Genomic DNA, 14,751 nt, shown 5'->3' on the forward strand with positions numbered 1-14,751 from the left:
CAGTGTGATTTGCTGCTGAAAGTTGGTGAAGAATGCATGTAGGTGATGAAGCCATTCAGGAACAGAGAAAGGTTGGGGGAAATCCAGCACACTGCTGCTTGATTTCATGCCCACTGCAGCTGGCTACGGTGCGAGGTGGATGTTCAAGCTGTGCTCAGTGATGACGCTGTAGACCTGTCTGATTGTTTGTTGGGGGGCTTGGGTTGCAAGTTAGAAGAAGGAGACTCTACCATTCTTATGACAATTCTTAGCAAATCTTGTGATGTGCTAAGTGACCCTGCTTGGCAGAGGGATGGACCGGTGATCTCCAGAAGTCCTTTCCAACCTCGTCCATTCTGCGATTCTGTGAATTCACTTTCAGTATATCTGTACTGATAGCTTCAATGATATTGTCAGTATAAGATGAAAATTAGGAAGAGGAATCAGCTAAAGCAGACTTTAGGGGCTGCCTTCTTCACTGAGAATTACTAATTCATGGAGTGTATTAGTGCTGTTGCATGTTTTGGAAGAAAGGGTAAGCTTTTGTTCTGGGTAACTTGAATTTTATAATAGAAATAGTTTTGATTATCTAATAGTCTTTAATATCTTCCAATCTCATGATAGAAGGCACCAGCAAAGTGAAGTAAAAATATAACTTGGAATTTAGGAATGACTTTAGGAAACTTCAAGTTACTCTTTAGGTCACTAAGTTTGTCCCTGGTAAGCAAAATATAAATGGAAAATTGACAAGTGTGCCTCATGGCAGAGAGAAAATCTTAATCCAAGTGGATGTGCATTGGTTAAAATTACACAGGAAGTGCTGAAGCAGACTACACAGATATGAGTTTATTGATGTTCTATTTCATGGCATCATTCTTTTTCTCTGCCTCTAGTCTGACTCAAGTTTCCAGAGATACTTATTTTGACAGTTTGAAGAGACTTCAAGACAATGCAAGAGTTTCAGTTCTGTGCATAACAGCATATTTTTCCATATTCTAAATCATATTAGATGAAGACTGAATTTTGATTTCTGTAGAAAATAAAAGTATATTTTAAAGTTCCTTAACAAAACAGCTCTGGAATTGTTGCTATTATATGACACCTATAAAATGAATTTGTTTGCTTGTTTATTTTTATTAAAAAGTATGGAAGATAGAGCAAATGCTCAAAGTAGGGGTTTTATCTGCAAATATTCCTTCAATAGTTGTACGTATTGTCACTAATGATCCCACTGAACGTCCTTAAATGTCATTAATGAAATATTGTGTTTTCAATGTATACAAAGTCCTTTCAAATGCATTACATTTGAATAGTAATTAACGTTTACCATAATAATTATCATAAATTAATGTCAGAGCATTGGAATATTTGTAGCAGCTAAGGTCAAAGGTCCACTTAATCTAACATTCTGTGTCGAGGAATGGCCATAAGTGCAAGAACAGGGTAAATGTGTATGACGCTTCCTTCCTATTCTCCTGGATGTAATTTGCTTACTTAGAGGATCTAAATAGTAGCAAGATGCCCAGTAGGTGTCTTTCCGATTCATTGTCAGTCTCCTCTTGAACCTGAGTAGACTATTTGCATCCCATGTCCCCTGGCCAAATTCCGTTAAAGTATCTGTTCTAAAAAGGTTCCACCCATTGCACAAAGCACTGCCTGCTGCTCGACATTTCAGACATTTGGAAGAGATGGGAAAGAATGTCTGTTCTAATGAAAATTTAATCAAAAAATATGGGTAGTCTTCTATTTTCCTTAGTATATATACATGTAGTATGTGTATTTTGCTGTAATCTTGATGGCATGAGACCCATAAGACTGAAACTTGAAACTGCAGACTTGACAAACAATCCAATATGCATCTCCACGGACAACATAACATCTGAGTAGTTCCTGCGTTTTAGAAGGAGAAACAATTGGCCAGGTTAAACTCAAAAGCAAGGCTTGACACACCTGGAAATAACCCATATGGCTTGCTGCATCACCTCCACAGCAGGTCTACACTGGTGGTCTTCTCCCTTCCTAGTGCAGGTGACAAGGGCTGGACCCCTCTCTGGCTTCTGCTTTGCAAGTGTCGTGGCCAGTGGCTTTTGTGGCTCTTCATGGCTGAAGAAAACTTGGGTGCTGGAATTAAAAGAAAAACTTAAACAAACTCTTTCCAGGCAGATAGTACTGTAGATTACAAACTCTCATTTTAGAGAGTATAGAAACAGTTGTTCTTCACTGGCCATGAAATTTAGACGCAAGAGGAAAAACTTGGTAGCCTGTGGAGCTGTACTGGGAAGTTACAGAGAGCACAGCAGTTGTCCTGGCATACATACGCATGTTCTTCTGAAGATGGCAGCTGCTCTGGGCTGATTAGCAGCTGTGAAACTGCTTGGGTGCAGGCCAGACAGATAAATAAAGTAACTCTTTCAATACCAATTCTGCTCTTAGGTGTTAGAATGGAAATGTATCAAATTAACTGTTCCACTTTATTTTCTAGCCCTACTACAAGAGTCTCACATAAAACAAGAGTAAGGCTCTATAATGCTGAAATGTACTATCTAAATTTAATGGACTTTTTCAAGGAACTCTGAGATAAATAAGTCAAATACTTCAGACTGTAGAATGAGATCAGAATGACCTCAGTCCAGTTGGTCAAAAGGGATCTTCACTCCCACTCTGTTCTGAAAAATACTGTTGGCCATCAGCAGTCTCCAAAACTGTTTTCATTTCATCCTTCTTAGCTAAGCTGGGCTGTTAAACAGCATGTTTGATCCCCAGAGCAGAATTAACATGATCCTAGCTACAGTGGTTTGCCAGGAGTATCTAGGTTGCCCAAAGGAGCCGCAAAAGCTGAGCATGCTGAAGAGAGGCTCCTCTAAGCTGTGACACACAAAGGATTTCATGAAGGGATAACACTGACTTCAAAGATAAGCAAGTTGCTACGAAAATTAAATCCCATTGAGTATGATGACAGCTGGGGAAACCATATAAGAAGATTAGTTGAAAAATGTAGTAGTCATAAGATTTAGCAAGTCGGCAACCCCCTATTTGATCCTGGAAAGTATTTTTGAGATGGTGGGGAAAATAACAACTCAAGGGTATTTCCTAGGTACCCTCCATCATGGCATAAAACTGATTTACATTTAAATACTAATGGCAAAGAAAATAACACTAGAAAATAAGTGAAAGATTATTTTCACTTAAGGGGAAAGTGTGTCTGCAAGGCAATCTGTTCTCAGAGAAAACTAAAACCAAAAGACATCATAATATTAGTACCCATCGAAACGTAATTTCCTATGGGCTTGCAGATTGCTAGAACCTAAACTGTAACCACATCATCCCAGTGCAGATCTCATGGTTTGATAGAGGTGGCAATCTTCTGCCTACTCCTTGTGCTTGAGTATCGCCATGTCTTATTGATGAGCTTGGCACTTGCTGACTTGGAAATCATGTTGTGCTGCTGGTGGTGATGTCTGAGCAGAGCTGCTCAAGCAGAAAGGCTCTTTGTGTGGAAAACAGCATCTATTTGCAGCCTACCAGACTCAGTGAGGGTAGCTCAGTCTGTTAAACAAGACAGCTTGCATATTATAACATCCGTGCTGCTAAAAACGTAGAATTCTTTTAAAATCAAGTGTTCAGAGGTATTAATGTCTGTGGGTGTGTGCTCCAATTAAATAATTAAGATGGCATATGGGAAATAAGAGGATTTATCAATGACAAGATCTTTCTCTCTCTTTCCATCATTTAGGTTCTCTGGTAGGTTTCAGACATTTCTGGGCAAATACTGTGCTAATTGGTTTCAGTTTCCCTGGGGAAAGGATCTGACCTTTTTTTTCCCTTCCCCTGAGAACATGTTTTCACACTTTTAATCAGAATATGCTGAGACTGCTTCAAGTCAGAGGAGTCTGTCAAAATACACAATAAAACCTGGAAAGTTGTAGTGGCAAGTTGGCTTTTTCTTTTTATACTTCTTTATATTTTTACTTTTTAGGAAAAAAAAAAAAAAAAAAAACAACAAAACTTCAGCCTGTTCATAAATATATATCCACGTATATTCAAGAATCATTTGTGGAGATTTTCATGATTGACTTCTTAGACTGAATTAGGGAACTGGCAGACAAAGGCAGGATTTTGAGTCATTTTGCAGCCCTGGGGGATGTTATCAGAAGGAGAAGTGGTGCTGCTTACCCCAAAGAACATCAGCTGATGCTCAGGCCCCTTTTTATTCTCCCATTGATATTTCTCTTTCAGAATCATCATGATCACAATCTGAAAACAAAGCAGGGCTTAGTATGGGAGGATTATGCTGTTCCACTACCACTGTTTCGAATGGATGTTCCTAGTTCTCTGTTAGTCACACAGGGATGTCTCTAATGCCACCAGAACTTCAAAGCCTGCATATTATAAGAAATGGCAAACAAAAGGCTCTACTGCCCCCTTGTCCTCCATCCTTTGACCTAGTTTTCATTCTCTCTCTTTTTTTTTTTTTTTTCCCCTAGCTAAATATGGCAATGGAATATTTACAAAAGAATCATAAAAAAATAATAAAGCAGTAAGTGTATTTATGACCACAAAAATAAACTGCTAGTGCTTAGGTATTTGTATGAATTCTGAGAAGCTGTGTCAAATAATGGATTTATTTTATTTTTTTTAGTTTTCCTTTTCTACTAATTGGAGCAGGTACAGAAAAATGCTTGGCAGCCTTTCCATTGATTATGGTGTGTTTTGCACCATCATGATGCCCTCCTCACCATGCAGAATTGGAGCTCTGCATGCCATCCTAAAATCAGAACGACTTTGTTCAGCCTTAAAGTAGTAGGGCTGGGACATGGCTGGATGTCATTGCTATTCTTGACCCATGTCATCTTATTTTTCACTGATGACATGTTCTCACTAATAGTTAAACCAGAGGATATTAAAAACAAAAACATTCTAAAGTCTTCCGCCAAAAAATATTGGTTGCTTGGTCCATACACTCTTGTGAACATGAGCACATTGCTGTGCCAATATTATATTCAGAAATGATAGGGAGGAACTTGTTCCCTTTATTTTATGTAGTGCTTGCCCATAAAGCAGAGAGCATCTCGGTGTGGGGCTGCAGGCTGTGCCAGCACCAGGACCCTTTCCTCCCTCTGATGCTGGTGGGGAGCAGCCCAGCACAGAGCCTGTTGCATCAGGGCTGTAACTGTAGGGTGGTAGGGCTGCTTTGAGAGGGGTCACTTTATGTGCCCTCCACAGTCCTGGTGGAACCAACATTTCTGAGATTTTTTGGTTTTGTGGTTTGAGGCTAAGATACTAGACTGACATTTGGAAGCTCTGAGGTCTTTTTGCACCTCTCCCAAGGGCTTCAATCTCCCTACATGGCTCCAGCTCTGTGAATTAGGGGTGCTAAAAACATCTTTTTGTTACTTGCTAGCTGATTGGATTCATTACTGGGTATGTTTTTGGGGCCCATGATCCCTGAGAAACATGTTCCTTTTGTAGTATTAATGCGAATTACTGCTAACCTCCCCGGGCAGTTGTGCTGTGGTTGTGATGGGTCATGGGAGATGGAATTTGGATAAAAGTTGAATATTTTATATTACTTTGGCCCCCACTCTCTCTTTAATCACTTTCAAACTATTTTTGCAACATGTTTTATAGTCTCTTCAGTATCTTCAGGATCACGAGTTAGTTCATTTTCTTCTTTTGTGTTTTTCATTTTAGATATATGTTTTGGCTCAAGTTTTAAATAAATGTTTTCAGTTACAATGCTTTCTATCAGTTTTAAGAGTATTGTTTCCCTTAGCATTAAACGTTCAGAACAGAGCTGTGTTATACATGAAATTAAATCATCTGAATATCTATTATTAATGATTACATGTATAAAAAAAATATTACCTATTTAGGAGTTAAAAAAATATAAAATGGAAATGTGCATGATGTGTTCTTGTGGAGCTGCTCTAAAAGCAAGAGTTAGCAGTAGAGGAATAATGCATTTTGCAAACCGTGTGAAACTGGCAGATTATCTTCACTGGTTTATAGAGCTGTGTTTTTCATGTAGGATTTCAAAAGCTACTGTTCTCACTTTTCAAATGAATAAAATGTTTTCACTGTGGGGGGAAGGTTTGCATTTCTTCCTTTAGGAGCTACTTCACAGTGACTTCTTCCCAAGAGAGGACATGACACAGTGGAGTGCAAGTATTTGTCCTTTGCTGGGGTTGCTCCAGTGCTCTTTGGAGCAAGCACTGACGGCAGGCAGCTTGGTGGCAGCTGCTGGTGCACAGTGCCTTTGTGCAGAATTATGTTTCACGGGGGGATGCAGGGAGATGTATTATCTGCAGGGAGAAGAGGGGGTAGCATTTTTCAGAGATAGCACGAGGAATGTTATCTGAATATGAACAGTTTTCTGCTCTCTTGCTATTTCAGATCTGCATAAGTTTTTCCTTAGTGTAGATCAGAAGTCTTTTGACACTATATCATGTCAGGTGATAAATGTACCAGCCTTTTAGCATTTGTAGAGTCCTCCCAGCCTCCAGGCTGCACAAAGTACGTTACCTGCTCCTACCAGCTATTGCTCTCCCTTGGGGGCAGGCTGTGGGGGGAGCATGCCTGGGCTAGAAACAGTATGAAAAACTCTATGTTGAAAATTCAGCTTCACCTCCATCTTATTCTGTGTGAGGAGGCTGGGGGAAAGAACAGTAGAAATTTGCAGTCCTTACTTTTCATTCGAAACAGCAGCAGTAAGTTTCATACAGGCAATGAGGTCCCAAGTGCGTCATCCCACTGCTTGTGGGATCCAACGTACCGCTGCCTTCCTAAGAGTTACTCATGGAGTTTCTTTCATAACAGAAATGTGTTTTTTTTTTTTTTTTTTTTTTTTTTTTTTTTCTGCAGAGAACAGGAAATTACCAGTGTAATAAATAAAGAGTAGCAAGGTTGGTTTAACTTAAAAAATCACGACTGTGCTTTTGTTTACAGTCTTCACTCAGATCCCTTGAAAATCACAAATCTGGGAAGAAAAGCAAAATGAATAAACACTTAGTGTTGTTAATAATCCTGCAGTTCTTAAGTATTACCGGCTTCTGCTTCTTGCTCAGAAACCTGGACTGCTGTGCATGTCAATATTAATTTCAAATTGGACATCCACAGCTACAACGAATCTGAAAGATAACTTGTTTCTGTTTGAACAGTCGTCAGTTTTGCTGATTAGAATGCAGTAAAGGGAGTTTCCCAGAAGGCTATTGATCCTGTCAAGGTTTGAGGTATCATGAAACACAGATTTCCAACATTTCACTGTGTTAAAGTCCTACAAGAAAAGGCAGGATATGTTGTTCTGTCACATGCCTTTTTATTACTGCTTCATGTTCCTTTGCTAAAAAGGGTCATAGAAAGAATAAAATGTGTGTTTGCCATAGAAGCTGAGAAACAGGAACACTTTTTTTTTTTTTTTTTTGGTATGCTTAGAGGGAGAAGGTGTTAATATAACTAGTTCTAGCAATGTTATTTCCTTCCTTCCTTCCTTCCTTCCTTCCTTCCTTCCTTCCTTCCTTCCTTCCTTCCTTCCTTCCTTCCTTCCTTCCTTCCTTCCTTCCTTCCTTCCTTCCTTCCTTCCTTCCTTCCTTCCTTCCTTCCTTCCTTCCTTCCTTCCTTCCTTCCTTCCTTCCTTCCTTCCTTCCTTCCACCAAATGTGGTACTTTGAGTGTTTTGTGCGTGTGCATGTATGGTATATGGAGAGGCAGGGCACTCTATCACTTCACACCAGTTCTGTATTGCGTTCATATCAATGCGTGACACTCATTGCATTACTTCATATGCAGTGAAACCTACATTGTATGCTCAATTATTTAATTGTTATTAATCTTGTTTAGTTAAAACCCAAAGAAAAACTTTCATGGCTAGCTGGGCTATTATTTGGGCTATTATTTGGCAAGGTTACAGTATTTCAGTATTTCTTTAACTATCAGCCTGCTGTTTTGCTGGTTTTTTTTTTTCTTTTTTTTTTCTCTCTCTCTCTCTCTCTTTTTTTTTTTTTTTTTTTTTTTTCTGGAGAATGCAACTAGAATATTAAAAAAAAATGCAGCTGTTTTTAGAACAAGGAATTCTTAAAGCATCTTCCAAAAGCTTTCTAGCTTTTATGTCTCCTACATGTATGATGGGAAGTCAACCAGTGATTTCTATTGTATTATTTCCACAGCTGTTAATGGAGAGGGGAAAGTATACCAGTTTACAAACCCTATATTTGTCAAAGAATCAGATCAAATAAACCAAAAAGATCCCTATTTTTTTTCTTTGCATTTTATTCTTCCATTCCCATATATTTTCTGATATAAACAATGAGGGAGCTGGATCTGCAGACACCACAGTTGAGAGTTTATTATCAGCAAAATCCTTTCAGACATAATAGGTTGTTTCTTTTAAACGAAGTGGGTTAAAAGATATGCTATTCATTACACAACAAGATCAATACACAACTTATTTACATTAACTGGTGGAAAATAATTCACCTTACCAGCCAAGGCATAGCCAAAGGAAGATGAGGATTTCAACATAATAAGCCATGTGCTTGCCCTTAACCTGATTTTAGTGTGAGCTTGGAGTAAGACAAAGAGATGCAGGCTGAAAGCAGTGTCTGTTAAAAGCTGCAGGCACCCAGCAGCTTGGCTAGGGATTTTGCAATAGGAAGGCATATTCCAGGAGTCCTGAAATGAGATTAGTGCAAAAGGTGAACAGAAACGACAGGAAAAACAGGGCTCTGCCTTCTTGCAGTGACTGTGCTCTGTAAATGAAGGTAAGCAAAGAGTATCTGAAGTCCCCCAGCGCGGAGTCTCTCTGAATGAAGAATTCATCTAATTTGTGAGCCTGAAGCTTTCTTGTACTGTTGGGAGCTAGGACACTATTGCACATCAAAACCTGTGGATAAAGCCATAAATTAATTTCAGATGCTAAGTGCAGGAAAGAAAAAGAAAAAGAAAAAAAAAAAAAAACAATCACTGAATCCTTGCAAATCACAAATGTATAAATACTTTTACTGAAGTCTCATAAAATGGATCCCTAAAGAAAAGAGTTGATGGCCGGAACGTCAAAGCTGTAAAATACAATTTAATACGATTTATGGCTGTGATATCATTATGGTGAATTATATATTTAAAAGTTGTGAAATTAGTCAACTCAAGTGCAACTGTGGCTGAGTGCATATTTCTGTAGTAACTCTTAGATAAGTGTCAGTTTCTAATATAATTTTAATTAAAAATCTAATTGGGATTTGTTACTGCTTCTAATTAATCTCCATAAATGAAACATAGTTTTCTGCTCATTATCTGCCTGTTATTCTCCGCGTAGCATTTCCTACCCCAGCAAGTCCCAGGAGCCTGGTTTATTGGTCCCTACATAAAGCAAACCAAAGGGACAGGGGGATAAAAGCCAGCATCCATCCACATTTTGCTTCCTTGTAGAGTCATTGCTGGAGGACTGATTCAGTTCAAAGCCATGTCCTCTGTGCCAGCCAAACCTTGAATATTTGGGGCAAATTTTCTCCTTCTGCTCCAGAGGACTTGCAGAGCTGCGCTGGGGTGAGCCCTTGGCTTCTGGGGCTGTGGTGCACTACCCTGATGTGGTCCTAAGCAGGAAACTTCACAGCAAACTTTCAGGGCCAGTAATTTCACAAGGCATCAGACACCCTCTCTAACATCAGCCAGACAAGGCTCTAATTCCACCCCTGGACTTCCTGAAGGTCAGACCCAAAGTAGGAACCGCCTGATTTAATCTACTTTCGGGCTAGGGACATGAAAAGCCAATTTCCCCCTTTTTAAGGGACTGAACGTGTAACAGAGAGGTGGAGAGGAGCTGCTGCATTGCTAGCGAGGTGTGAAAGGCTTTCTGCAGGAGTCTGCTGGGGCTGTGACCTGGAGAGAGCGTAAGTTGTTGTACACCCTTATCTAGTGACAGTAGAATATTGGGCATTTCCTGAGAACTAATGGCCATTCTGCAAGGCCAGATAATGCAGTGCTGTGAGAGTGTCAATGGCTGGTCAATATGCACTGAGGCAGTACGGGCTTAGTGCTCTGAAACTGCCCGGTAGCCAAAGCCAGCTTTACAAAGTACAGCACTTCTCATCATGTAAAACACTCAATAGAGGGCTTTGATGTAAATTTAATAACATCTGCTTGCAAGTATGAAATCCAAAAGGTTTGATTTATTTTGCATGCTGTGAAACTACAGGCCTTGTATCTTTATTATCCCTCATCTCTAAAAACTAACTTTTCTGGTCATTGAGAGCTCCCAAACCCGTTCTTGTTTGTCCTCGTAGTCTATTGACTCAAAGTGAAGGTCAAACTATCTGCATTTACAATCTATAATGTCCTTACCCAAACAGGCATGGCTGAAAAAGAGCTCCATGTGGTGTTTGCTACTACGTTGGCATGAGTTTACAGTGGGCACAAGGTTGTTTTCCATCCCAAGGGGCTATAAGGTGTCTGATGATTATCAATTTATGTTATTCATGAAGCAACGCAGAGCTCTTCTGTGCACCTTATGAGGATGTTCTGCAGCACTGAGAAATGTGCCTTGGATACTCTGAAGAGAATAGGAATCTGTTGAATGAGTTTTCCAACTTGTCCACATTTTCTATACAGAGAAAAAGTTCTTTCAAAATCTTCAGAAGAAAAATGTTGTAAATGTATAAATGACATATCTGAACAGAATCTCCTCTAGAAGCTCTGAAGGACCTTCCTCTTGTCACTGGCTGTACAGGAAATCGAAACACAATTTGGAAGAACTGCCTTGCCAAGAGCTTTTAAATTAGGACTTAGTCTTCCTAACCTGCCCATCTAACAACTACGTGAGTCTCAAAACACAAGGTCACATTGATTTTAGCTAACTCCAGGTATCTATAACAAAACAAAATAAAAAAATAAAACTGAAATATTTGTCTAGAACATCCCATTGGCCATAATCAGTAGATAAATGGACATTTCCTCACTTCTTTTCTTCTTAATGACAGTATTAAATATTGGTTAATGGAGGAGCACCTCATGATGGAGACACCCCAAGTCAGGTGAGATGCCTTCTTTCAGGAGGCTGTGGTGTAATCGTGCCTCCCTGGTTCTGTTAGGTGGCTGGATCTGATCAGTGAACAACAGGCTGAGCACCGCAGGCTGTGCACCCAGAGAAGATGCAACCAGCCTTGAGGCAAATTTATGCCTCCAAAACCAGAGTTTACCTAGGCATGGCTTTCTTCAATGTCTGTTTTTGCAATTCCTGTTTTTAGACCTGTTCTATCCATTTAGAAAGCCACAGGGTATCCTTGTTTTGGCTGGGATAGAGTTAATGCTGCCTGCCAGGGTTAAACCACAATACAGATATATCTAACCTGCACTGTAACACCTTATTATCCATTATATTTTGAAAGCAACACTGGAATAAGAAGGAAAAAAATCGTTTGAGTCTGCAGGACCAGTGTTCCCCTATACTGATGCAGTTTGTATCATCTGAAGTTGTATATTCACTACAGTACAGTCTGTTCCACAATATTTTAAGAGGGGACTAAGCCATGCATAAAGCTGATATGCATGTATCTTCCCAGTTAGAAAAACACGACCACAGTGCTTGTGTAGCAAAACAGACATTCTTGATGAAGGCCGTGATTAAACACTCACACCATTACCCTGATTAATATGCAAATGAGCAACGCTAAACTGTTTATGGAATTCAAACTTTAATCACTGACCCACTTCAACATATGATGAATGCAATCATGCTCCACAAAAGCACAATGAATAGATCGTCTTTTACCACTCTCTTGAGCAGAAAGCTCTCGAATTTCACATTTTATGCTCAGAATATAAATGAGTTTCTTCTCTGAAGCTTTACTTCTGTAAAATTGAGGAAAATTAGACATAATGTTTTACACAGATACTACCCTACTTTATTAAAGATACATATAAAGCAAAGGGAAAAATCCCTGAATAGTTAATTTGTTTGCTTGTGTTTCTGACACCCAAGCAAAAATAAAATGCTTTAGGCTGATTAGCGAGAGCAGTCCAGTAGCACCACCTGCTGTTTATACGGAGCGCTGCTTTTTTATATATGCAGTATATAAACACGTATAAATACATACAATAATATGTATTGTGCAATAATCTATATAGTTTAATGTCTTAGAAAGGATGCGGCACATGCTTCAAAATTGCATTTATGCTTTCAGAAATGGTCTTCTAAATGTCCCCTTCAGGAAAGACAGATATTAAAACAGTGACAGGCTTTCAGCAATATTACCCATGACATTTAATAATGCCAAGAGTTACTTACTGGGGAAAAAAAAAAAAAAAAAAAGAAAAAAAAAGTTTGATTTAGAAAATATTTTGGGAGAAATTGATGTCTTTACTGCAGGAGTAAATGGCCTGGTAAATTAGAAAGTCATCACACTGATTTCAGTGAAGGAGAAAATAGAGTGGTGATATTTTTATATGATTTAGTGTGAATAATATTCTAAAATTTCCAGCTTGTGTCAGTAAGTCATAACATTCTCGGGTAATTGAACAAAAGAAAATATATTCTGTATCTAAATTTAAGTCCAATTTTAAGTCACAATAGCGTGTAATTCTCCCCTTTTCCTCCCCTTGCCTTGGTGCTGGTAGATCATGTGTCCTGTGGGATCCTGAATACGGAACTTTCCCCAGGCAGGAACCCTAAAAGCCAAAGCCTGCTCTTTCCTCCCTGTCCCACGCATGATGCTGAGCGTCTCTCACAAGGTCTCACACTTCCCCCCAAGCCTTGCTGTATGATGCAGGGCTTCCTGCTAGAGGAGTTTACAAAAGGGAAGAGGACAGAGTTGCTCAGCATCACCTGTGTCTTGCATGGCTGGATGTGGACTTTTTCGAGTTCTGCCTGGCAGGATAGAAAATGGTTGGGCTGCTGCTCACACTGTCTCCTGGGTATGCCCCAAAACCACGTGGGGCTTTCCCAGTGCTTCTTGGTACTTTTTTTTTTTTTTTTCACAGAAGCAGGAGCTCAGTTTCATTGACTTACCGCACTGATGGACTTCTAAACATGTTAAGAGTGACGCAATTTCAACACTCACCTCAGTGACTCTGGAAATAACACATCCTAGCCAGCAAATGGCACCGCCGTCATTGACACAATTAAATAATTAGAGCTGCGGGAATCCAGGGCATACAGGCAACCCCTGTCTGCATGAGCACTCACCTAGTTGTGTGATAGGGTCCGTGGGTGTTGTACCATGCCACTGTGGCACAGAATGGCTGTGCAGGCTGTGGCTGGTGCTTTACTAAGCCAGCATTGGATACAGGCTGAGGTGCCAGAGTGAGGTGCTGTGTGTGTGACACTGGCTTGCAGATAAGCAGCATTATCTAGTGAGAAGAAGCATCAAGTAGTGTACAAGGCATTTTTACCAACATGCAGTTAGGTATTGAAGAAATCAGATTATTAAAAAGTTGGGAGATGGAGTAAGTGTAATTTTTAAAATGCAACACGTAGCTTCAAGCTTACTTAAAAGAAGACAGCACCAAGTGAAACAGCATCCAGGTTTTCTAATGGAAAAGCCACGTCTCAGAGTAGGACAGGGTTTAAGTAGAAAGGAAGAATAACTACAACCTCACTAAGGTAAAGGGGAGTAATGAGATACTTAAGACAGCTAATGACAGGTCTTGGCAGACTCCTAATGAACGCCCTTGAAGCATGTAGGAGTGCTGTCACCTAGTGCCACTGATGCAAGAAAGCACAGAAGAGAACTCCTGGATACGGACAGAAACAAAATGTCCTCTGTAACTCTACTGCATCCAGATTGTGTTAAATAAAACACCTCACTCCACCTTGTAAAGAAAATGGAAATCTAGGGGAAATGGGTAGCAGTTTATTCCATGTGGAGCAACACTGCTTGTCCGTGACTTTATTAAAGTTGGTGGAATTTAAATGAAGATCTAGGGGAAAGCCAAATGCCATATTTCTGTAGTAGTAGAAAAGATAAACAGCTTAACAGTTCAATATGTGTATTAAACTGCTGACGCCTCTTAAATCTGTAAAATGATGAAATTATTAATTGAATCACTGGAAACAAGCAGTCAAAAGTTTTTTTTTAAAAAAAGGTGCAAATGCAAAAATATTGAAAAGACAAATAAGATCATTTAATTTTGATCACTCTAAGTTGGGTACATTACAAAATGTTTAATGATTTAATGTACTATTACCATAGTGAGCTGCAGCTGCTCAAGAGCAGTTTCCATTGGATCTGAAGGAATAACATAGTATCTCTGAAAGTCCTTAGGTTTAGTGAAAAAGGTTACACATTTTTATGATCAGAAAATGCTGAGAACAAGACAGACACATAGCACCTAATCACAGGAGTGTGGCAATTTCCAGCAGTTTTTCCTGTATTTATAATGATTAGCTTGAGTAAGTCAGTGTCAGCATATTGTTGAAGCTAAGAACTTAGTTGTATTTTTCTGGAAGCAAACATAGTCAGCTATAATTCTAAATATTTTAAAATGAATACAAAACTTCTCTGCCCAAAATAATTTATTGGAATCATTTTGCAACAACCATTTACAAAACACAGCACCGATTCTGGTCAAACTGCAGATTGTTTTGTAGTGGTTCAGCCTCTTCATCACTGCAAGACTGGCCCTGAGGAAGGCTACATGCAAAATCATCTAATTTTCCATCTCTGGCCTTTTTCAAAGTAAAGTTGGTGATGCTGATTGGTGCTGCAAAAATCACTGGATGAGAGGGACTATAATCTAACAGAGAGCAATCAAGCATAAAATTCAGAATTAAGGAAAACTGGTAAAT

Source organism: Netta rufina (genome assembly GCF_964035555.1).
Source record: "Netta rufina genome assembly, chromosome: 1".
In the NCBI taxonomy this organism is placed as follows: Eukaryota; Metazoa; Chordata; class Aves; order Anseriformes; family Anatidae; genus Netta; species Netta rufina.